The following is a 9,116-nucleotide window of genomic DNA, read 5'->3' on the forward strand; positions in this document are numbered from 1 at the left end:
TCTGCACTTCCTGAGAAGAAAGAAGAGATTTCCGAAGTTATGAAGTGTCTCCACCACATAATGAGTCATCTTGGATTGCAACAACCAAATAAGGTACACAATACGTGTAACTTTGACGGCTGGGACAACCCAATAGATTCTTATGATCAAGGGATGGTTAACACTGCAGAAGTCTATCAAATTCAAGATTTTCCATTCGTTTCTGATCACCGCGGCTCAATTCATCCGGACCGCGGCAAACCAAGATTTCACCGCGGTCGTGATGAAGCTGACCGCGGCCAAGACATGTTTCACCGCGGTCGCGAGCCACCTGACTGCGGGAAACCATCTTCCGAGCTTGTCTGGCAACCACCTTCCGAACCAATTTTGGCTATTCAATCTAATCCTGTTCCACATCCTAGTTTTCCCCCTTATGAAGCTGAAAACATAAACAAAAGAATTCTAGAGCTTGAAAAATCTAGGTCTCAAGAGATTAGTGATCTTAGATCTGAACTAAAAACGATGCAAGAAGATTTCAATGAAAAATTTTCCACCCTCCTTAGCCTAATGATCAAAACTAATTCTAAAAACTTAGAAAATTCTGAGGAGGAGCCAAGTGAAAAATCTTTCGAAAGCTCAAGCGAAGCAGATCCCTCCGATCATGTGAAAGCTATCACACTTAGGAGTGGATTAGCTTACAAAGAGCCTGAATTTCCTAAAGATCCCGAAGATGAGGAAAAGGGTAAGGAAAAGGAAAAAGAAAGAATCACGAATGAAGATGTTGAAAAAAAAGTAGTAGGAGAGAAGGATGGAGAAGAAGTAAGAAAAGATTCATCCCGGGAAATTCTCGGAGAAGACCCGATTCCTCCTCCACCAACTCGTGTCTATAAACCTAAACCACCATATCCTAGAGCCTTAAGAGCCCCTAAGAAAGAGAAAGAAAAAGCTAAGCTGAAAGAGTTAATCGATCAATTAAATGTGAGATTACCTTTCGCAGAAGCTTGTGCTATGATTCTCGCTTTAAGAAAATACATGAAGGGTATTCTAAAAAATCTTTAACTCTTGAAGAAGGCGTTATGATGATAACCCATGAATGTAGTTCTATCCTGCAAAGCCGAATCGCTGAAAAGAAAAACGATCCTGGAAGCTTTGTACTTTCATGCACCATCAATGATGTAGCTTTTGAACGTGCTCTCTGTGATTTAGGTTCTAGCATAAACATGATGCCTCTTTCAGTAGCAAAACGTTTAGAACATCACACTTTCAAGCCCACTAAAATTTCCTTAGTATTAGCTGATCGTTCTGTAAGACAACCTGTAGGTATCCTAATAGATGTTCCTGTAGAAATCGAAAAATGTTCCATACCTACCGATTTCGTAGTTCTAGAACTAGAAAGAGAACCTAAGGATCCACTTATTCTTGGAAGACCATTCCTATCTACAGCCAGAGCCATAATCAATGTTCCTGAAGGAAAAATCGACCTTCATCTAGCCGGCCTAGTTATGCAGTTTAACATGAACAAAAGTTTCGATAAACCAACTTTGGATGGCAAAATTTGTTGGGTTGATGAGTTAGACGGAATTATTGAGGAAGTCTATGAAGATCTGCTTCTAGACAACCCTTTAAGTGTCACGCTTTCACCTGCAAAAGATGAACGCAATTTCCTTGAAGAAATTTCAAGTAAATGCGCACTTATGCTTGATAAGTCCGAAACTTATAGGAAACCTCTACACTATCTAGATCTTAAGGACCAAACAAACATTCCTACACCTCCTAAAGACACTGCTGCAGCAGTTAATGATCCTTGGAGCGAGCTTAAAGCCCCTAAAGTCGAGCTTAAACCTCTTCCCGTCGGACTTAAGTACGCCGACCAAATTCTACTTATCCTGTCAAAATAAACTCTGGTTTGACGGAAGAAGAAACCACAATGCTGTTGACTGAGCTGAGAAAGCATAGAAAAGCCTTAGGATATTCACTTGATGACATACCTGGAATCTCTCCAGATCTTTGTATGCACAAGATTAATCTAGAGGATAATGCTAAAAACTCAACCGAAAGTCAAAGGAGACTGAACCCTAATCTCATGGATGTTGTCAAGAAGGAGATTATGAAGCTTTTAGAAGCTGGAATAATCTTTCCTATCTCAGATAGCACTTGGGTTAGCCCAGTTCATGTTGTTCCGAAGAAAGGAGGAGTCACTGTCATTAAAAATGATAAAGATGAAATGATCGCTACAAGAACAGTAAATGGACATCGTATGTGCATCGATTACCGGAAACTAAACGCAGCAACTAGGAAAGATCATTTTCCACTTCCCTTCATAGATCAAATGCTAGAAAGATTAGCAAATCACCCTTACTATTGCTTCCTTGATGGATACTCCGGATTTTTCCAAATTTCTATTCGCCCGGAGGATCAAGAAAAAACGACATTCACTTGTCCATATGGCACGTTCGCTTCCAGACGTATGCCTTTTGGATTGTGTAATGCACCTGCTACCTTCCAGCGGTGCATGATGTCGATCTTCACAGACTTTATTGAAGATTTCATGGAAGTATTCATGGACGATTTCTCGGTCTATGGATCTTCTTTTGAAAATGCTTAGCCAATCTTGGTAAAGTTCTACAAAGATGTGAAGATAAGCACTTAGTATTAAATTGGGAAAAATGTCACTTCATGGTACGAGACGGAATCGTGCTTGGGCACAGAATTTCTGGAAAAGGAATTAAAGTTGACAAAGCTAAAATCAAAGTCATGACCAGCCTACAACCTCCCACAAACGTAAAAGGCATCCGTAGTTTCTTAGGACACGCAGGATTCTATAGGCGATTCATAAAAGACTTTTCTCAAATAGCTAGACCTCTTACGCGTTTACTTTGCAAGGAAACAAACTTCGAGTTCGATGATGAGTGTTTAGCCGCGTTTCATAAGATCAAAGAAGCCCTTGTCTCCGCTCCAGTCGTGCAAGCACCTGATTGGGTACTCCCGTTCGAAATCATGTGCGATGCAAGTGACTATGTAGTCGGAGCAGTGCTTGGCCAACAAAAAGATAAGAAACTGCACGTAATCTACTACGCAAGCAGAACTCTAGACGAAGCTCAATGCAATTATGCTACAACAGAGAAAGAACTTTTAGCTGTCGTATTTGCATTTGAGAAATTCCGTTCTTATCTCGTAGGATCTAAGGTCATAGTTCATACTGATCATGCTGCAATCAAGTATTTAATGTCTAAGAAAGACGCTAAACCTCGGTTGATAAGATGAATCCTCCTACTGCAAGAATTCGATATCGAAATTTGAGATCGGAAAGGAACAGATAATGGAGTTGCAGACCATCTTTCTCGAATTCGAGTTGAAGAAAGATTGCCCTTAAATGATAGTTTGCCAAAAGAAAACATCTATGCAATAGATACTACACCCACCAATGCCAATACCGCACCACCACGTCAGCTCATGCGACGAGCAGATGCTTTCAACACCCCATGGTCTAGGCACATAGCGAATTACCTAGCAGCTAATGTAGAACCACCTAACTTTGGTTATAGGAAGAAAAAGTTTCTGAAAGACGTAAGACATTATTTTTGGGATGAACCCTATCTCTATAAGAGATGTGCTGATGGGTTATTCCGAAGATGCGTGGCCGAAGAAGAGATGGAAGGAATTTTATTCGGATGCCATAGCTCGTCTTACACAGGACATTTCGCAACCTTCAAAACCGCTTCAAAGATCTTACAAGCTGGTTTCTGGTGGCCTACCTTGTTCAAAGATACTCAAGCTTATATATCGCGATGCGATAAATGCCAAAGGATGGGCAACATAAGCAAAATGAATGAGATGCCTCAAAATTTTATTCTCGAAGTTGAAATTTTTGATGTCTGGGGAATAGATTTTATGGGACCATTTCCTACTTCTTTTGGAAACCAATACATCTTAGTAGCAGTAGATTACGTCTCTAAGTGGGTAGAAGCAGTTGCTAGCCCCACCAATGATGCGAAAGTCGTCATTAAGCTGTTTAAATCTGTTATATTCCCGCATTTTTGAGTTCCTAGTATTGTGATAAGCGACGGTGGATCGCACTTCATCAACAGAGTTTTCGAGAACCTTCTTAGAAAGAATGGAGTTACACATAAAGTTGCTTCTCCATACCATCCCCAAACCAGCGGTCAAGTTGAAATCTCAAACAGAGAAATCAAGTCGATTTTGCAAAAAACAACTGCAGTTCATCGCAAGGATTGGTCTACCAAGCTTGACGATGCATTATGGGCATATCGAACAGCATTCAAGACACCATTAGGAACAACACCATTCAACCTAGTTTATGGAAAAGCATGTCACCTTCCAGTAGAACTCGAGTATAAGGTGCAATGGGCTATCAAGGAGATGAACATGAATCTGAAAACAGCTGGAGAAAGACGACTACTTCAACTTCATGAGTTAGAAGAAATCTGACACAATGCTTACGAAAACTCGAAGATCTACAAGGAGAAGACTAAAGCATATCATGATAAGAAGATTATTCATAGAACTTTTGCTCCTAACGATAAAGTCTTCTTTTCAATTCTCGTCTTAAGCTTTTTCTAGGAAAATTATGTTCAAGATGGTCAGGACCCTTCACGATAAAGGAAGTCAAGCCATACGGAGCCATTGTCCTGTGGGACAAAACCGGAAATTCATTCACAGTGAATGGACAGCGTGTAAAACCATATCTGGCTGAAGAAAGAGAAGACGAAAGGGAAGTGATGTTTTTGATTGATCCATCATCGGCCAATGATGAGATCGAAGAGTGTCACGACCCCGGTTAAGTCTAATCGAGCAACAATGTCAAGCTAACGACTTGAAACAAGCGCTTAGTGGAAGGCAACCCACTTGGTATTTTATCTATTTCCCTTTGACCTTTATTTTCTATTTCCATTGCTTTGTTTCTGTTAATTTCAGGATTTCAATAAAACAAAGACAAAAGACGAGCAGCACTCTCCAGCACGATAAGTTCACTTAAACATTTCAATTTTCTATTTTCTTTACCATTCTTTCCAAGATTTATCACACTGAGGACAGTGTGAAATAAGTCTGGGGGAGGATGTTCATCCGTTACTAATGAAATTTGATTTGTTTTGAGTTTGTTTTGGACACATAAAATTTTTCAAAAAGTTTTTTTCATAAAATTTTTCAAAAATCGTTTTCAAAATGTTTTTCAAAAAAGTTTTCAAACCAAGAACACAATAAACATTACTATGATGAATTAGACCAGTGTGCTTCTACGCTATTTCCTCGTTTTTTGCTCTTTTTGTGATCTAGGCCTAGACTAGGCGGTAGCTAAGTACTTGCATTACAAAATCCCACCAGAGAACTTGTATTCATGGAGATTCTTTCTGACAGGATATACTAGCTCATTTTATCTGGACTTAATTTTGACTTTTTTCTCATTAAAGCGTTAGATCAGGGAAACGAATCTTACATTCAGGACTCCCTTACCCTTTTACCACTCTTTGTTGATCCTGAATGGCTAGTTCATCTTTAGCTAGCTCCCCACGAACCTAACCTCTTTCAAACCACATGCACTCTTGTTTTTCATTGTCCTATATGCAGATATGTGCAAAAACGTCAGAGAGAAAGAGGATCAACGCGGTTTTCAGTCATTGAAGACGAAGGCCTGCGATTTCATTGGAATGATTCAACAAAAGGAGAAAACTCAGTTTGCCTTGGAAAAACTTCAAAATATTAGTACAATTTCGTCCCTTAGACTCTCTCTCTATAAAAGGTGTTTCCTTTTTCAAAAAAAAAAAAAATTTGAGAGGAAAGGAAATTTAGAACCTTAGAGAGTCTAGGAGGATTGAGTTTTATACTTGAGGCAAGCTTGATCTGATTATATGGAGTTTTGGAGATTATCTTTATGATTCCCGGAAAATATCTAAATCTGGGGGAACATCTGTTTACAACAAAGGAGGAAAATTATGCAACAACAATTGGCAAAAGAGAAGTGACTGAAAATCTGCGGTCATCAACATGTCCTTCTCTCTCTTGCGGTTTTGCATAATATCTTGCATCCTTCATATTCTTCAGGTAACCCTAAACACTTAAGCTCCACCACTTAAACAGCCCTTAATGCCAAACGCCGTCTACCCTGAATAATGTCTTTGATGAGAATCCACTACTATACTTAATGAATGTAGAGAGATAGTTGACTGGAAGTTAGATCTAAGTGTGTAGATATTCGCATGACGGATTAACGGACTAGTTTGCTTGTATTTTGGTGAGAATTTTCTAGACTAAATCCAAATAGATGTTTCACGATAAGTTATGGTTTAGAAGGACGGTCACTGAGATATTGTTTAGTTCCTACGATTTTCGAAAATTTATTTCCTGACTTAAGTTTGTTTGAGGACAAACAAAAAGGTAAGTCTAGGGAGTTTATAACACCGTATTTTGATCACTTTTATGGATCATAATAATGTCTTATGCAGGTGTTTTAACTCTGTTTTCAATGTTTTTAAAGTGTTTTCAATGTTTTAGAGTTTCAAAAGACTTTACAGGAAACTTGGGCAAAAGATATGCAATTTGGAACAAATCAGCAATTTTGGATAAATGCAGACTGTCAGAAGTATGACAAACGATGAAGACCTTCTCACCGTCTGATCACCCCCAAAAGTTGAGACAGCATAGAGGATCCAACCAACTTTCTAATGCACTTGGTTTGGAAACGATCCAACGGTTATGTCTTCAGATACTTCCGATGCAAGAATGACAGAAAATGCAGTTCCGGAAGAGAGCATGAGCCGGGACCGCGGCCAACACCCATTTTCCCGCGGGTAGAGCCACCGCGACCGCGGACATTGGTCGTTCACTTTCCCAACGATTTAATTAAAGCCCAGATCAATTCTTTTCGTTATTTTTGAAGCCCTAAGTGTCCAGGACCACTCCAGAAGCTATAAATACCCTCTTTATGTCATTCTAAAGAGGCAGAGACCGAAACTAATAGACAAAGAGGAGAGAAAGAGATTTTCGTGTAACCCTAAGGAGGAGCCGCCGTCTTCGAAGAAGGAGGAGCCACCGCTGGAGTGCAATCATCGCGCCTAGGTCGAAAGCTTTCATTGATTGTCTGAACTAGGTTGAAACGAGCAATTCTTCTATAGGAGTGGAAACCTACCTGTAGTTGAGTTGTGAATGTTGATGAGTCTTGTTTTGCTATTGCATCTTCTCCCTTCCAGGATCAGAGTGGAAACCTACTGATCAGGGTTGCGAGAGATAGTTGTTTAGTGCTGTGAAAGTAGGCTATTCATACTTCCGTGCCTCGAGTTCTAGAACATACGTAGTTGATTACCTTTATCACTTGTTTAAAATCGACATAGCTTAGTCCATGAATCCCTGCGAAACCCCTTGAGTTCCAACGTTTGTCTTTCATTGCTTACAACCTTTGCTTCTTATTCGATTTTCCTGATTTCAATTTGTCTTTGATTTATTCGCTTATTACCTGCTTTCTTTCTTTTTTTTTTTTTTTTTTTGAAGAATGTAAAATTTTATTCATCAAAAAAACCTCTTTACAAAAGAATGCTGCAGAAGTATTGATTTTAACAAGAGTTTTGCTTCATCACACAAAAGATGTCCTTGAGGCAAACCACCTCTGAAGGCCGTCTTCATATTTGCGATTACCAAAACTGTGAATTGTAGAGAGCCGATTACGAATGCATTTGTCGAGAAATTTGGTAAGGATGTGCGTTGTTGATGGGTCATCTCCGTGGCACCTCCTGTTCCTTTCTCGCCATATGCAGTGAATGGTCGCCTGAAAGGAGTATCGAAGAAGGAATAGTGTCGTTGAATGTTGCATCGAGTCCTGAAGGATGGGAACAATCACTGACCACTCTGTCGTGAATCTGTCTCGCAACAGGTTGCAAACAAGATAAGACCAGACCTCCCCTGTAAATCGGCATGAGAAGAAGAGGTGATCTCTAGTCTCAAGCGGGTATTTACATAAAACACATTCAGTGTTTATGGCATTGTTCCAAGCAGCCATGCGATCCTTTGTGGCGAGTCTGTTGAGGATCGCTAACCAAACAACAAAGGAGTATTTTGGAGTCGCGTACGAGAACCACACTCCTTTATGCCAGTCGACTCTATCATGTCTCTCTCGAATCTGGTTCCAAGTGTCTTTTGCAGAAAAAATTGATTTGAACTTGTTGCCTTTTCCCTTCCATAAAACACAATCTGCAGCAGTTGTCCGCCGACGTTGCTGATCAGATATGAGCTCCTCCAGTTCAGTAAACAGGGTATTACGATGATTTCGCCTGCGACGTCGATCTAATACTGCTCCTACTGATTCCTGCAACCGAATACCAAGCCCTATTCGACCCCCTGCACCAGTTTTTTCGAGCAAAACTCCTTGAGATGACCACTGATCAAACCAGAAGAAAGTACCATATCCATTCCCAATTTCGACTCTGCAAAAAGTCCTTGCTGTCTCACGATGTTTAAGGAGCTTCTTCCACATCCAGGACCCCGCCTGACTCTTCTCTGAAACAGACCAAAAAGATGTTCCTCGCAAGAGGTACATATGAATCCATCTCACCCATAAGGATGATTCGGAGCTGATGATCCTCCAAATCAATTTCAGGCAACTTACTTTATTGACTTCTTTCGTAGATCGGATGCCTAAACCACCCTCTTCTTTAGGCTTACACACTTCAGACCAAGCAACTTTTGCCTTGTGTGAATTGAGATCAGGCCCGGACCAGAGGAAAGCTGAACAGAGCTGCTCAATCTTAACCATACACTCACGAGGAAGGCAGAAAGCAGCAGACCAGAAATTAACCAAACTTGTGATAACCGATTACAGAAGCAGTAATCTTCCGGCGAACGAGAGGAAACGTGTTCTCCATGATCTAATTCGTGATCGAATTTTCTCCGTGTAGTGAGAGGTAATCCTAAGTATTTGACTGGTAAAGATCCAACTGCAAAGGGAAATCTCTCCTCTATAGTTTGTCGAACCGAGGCCTGCACTCCAGCCATATATAAGGTAGATTTCTCCAAACTAATCTTCAATCCAGAGATTTTCGCAAACTCCTCAAATACCTCAATAATCCCTTCCATGGAACTAAGCTTCCCATCTGCAAATACCATAAGATCGTCTGCAAAAAAAAAGTGCG

Source organism: Eutrema salsugineum, unplaced genomic scaffold, assembly GCF_000478725.1.
Source record: "Eutrema salsugineum unplaced genomic scaffold, Eutsalg1_0 scaffold_2, whole genome shotgun sequence".
Taxonomy (NCBI): Eukaryota; Viridiplantae; Streptophyta; class Magnoliopsida; order Brassicales; family Brassicaceae; genus Eutrema; species Eutrema salsugineum.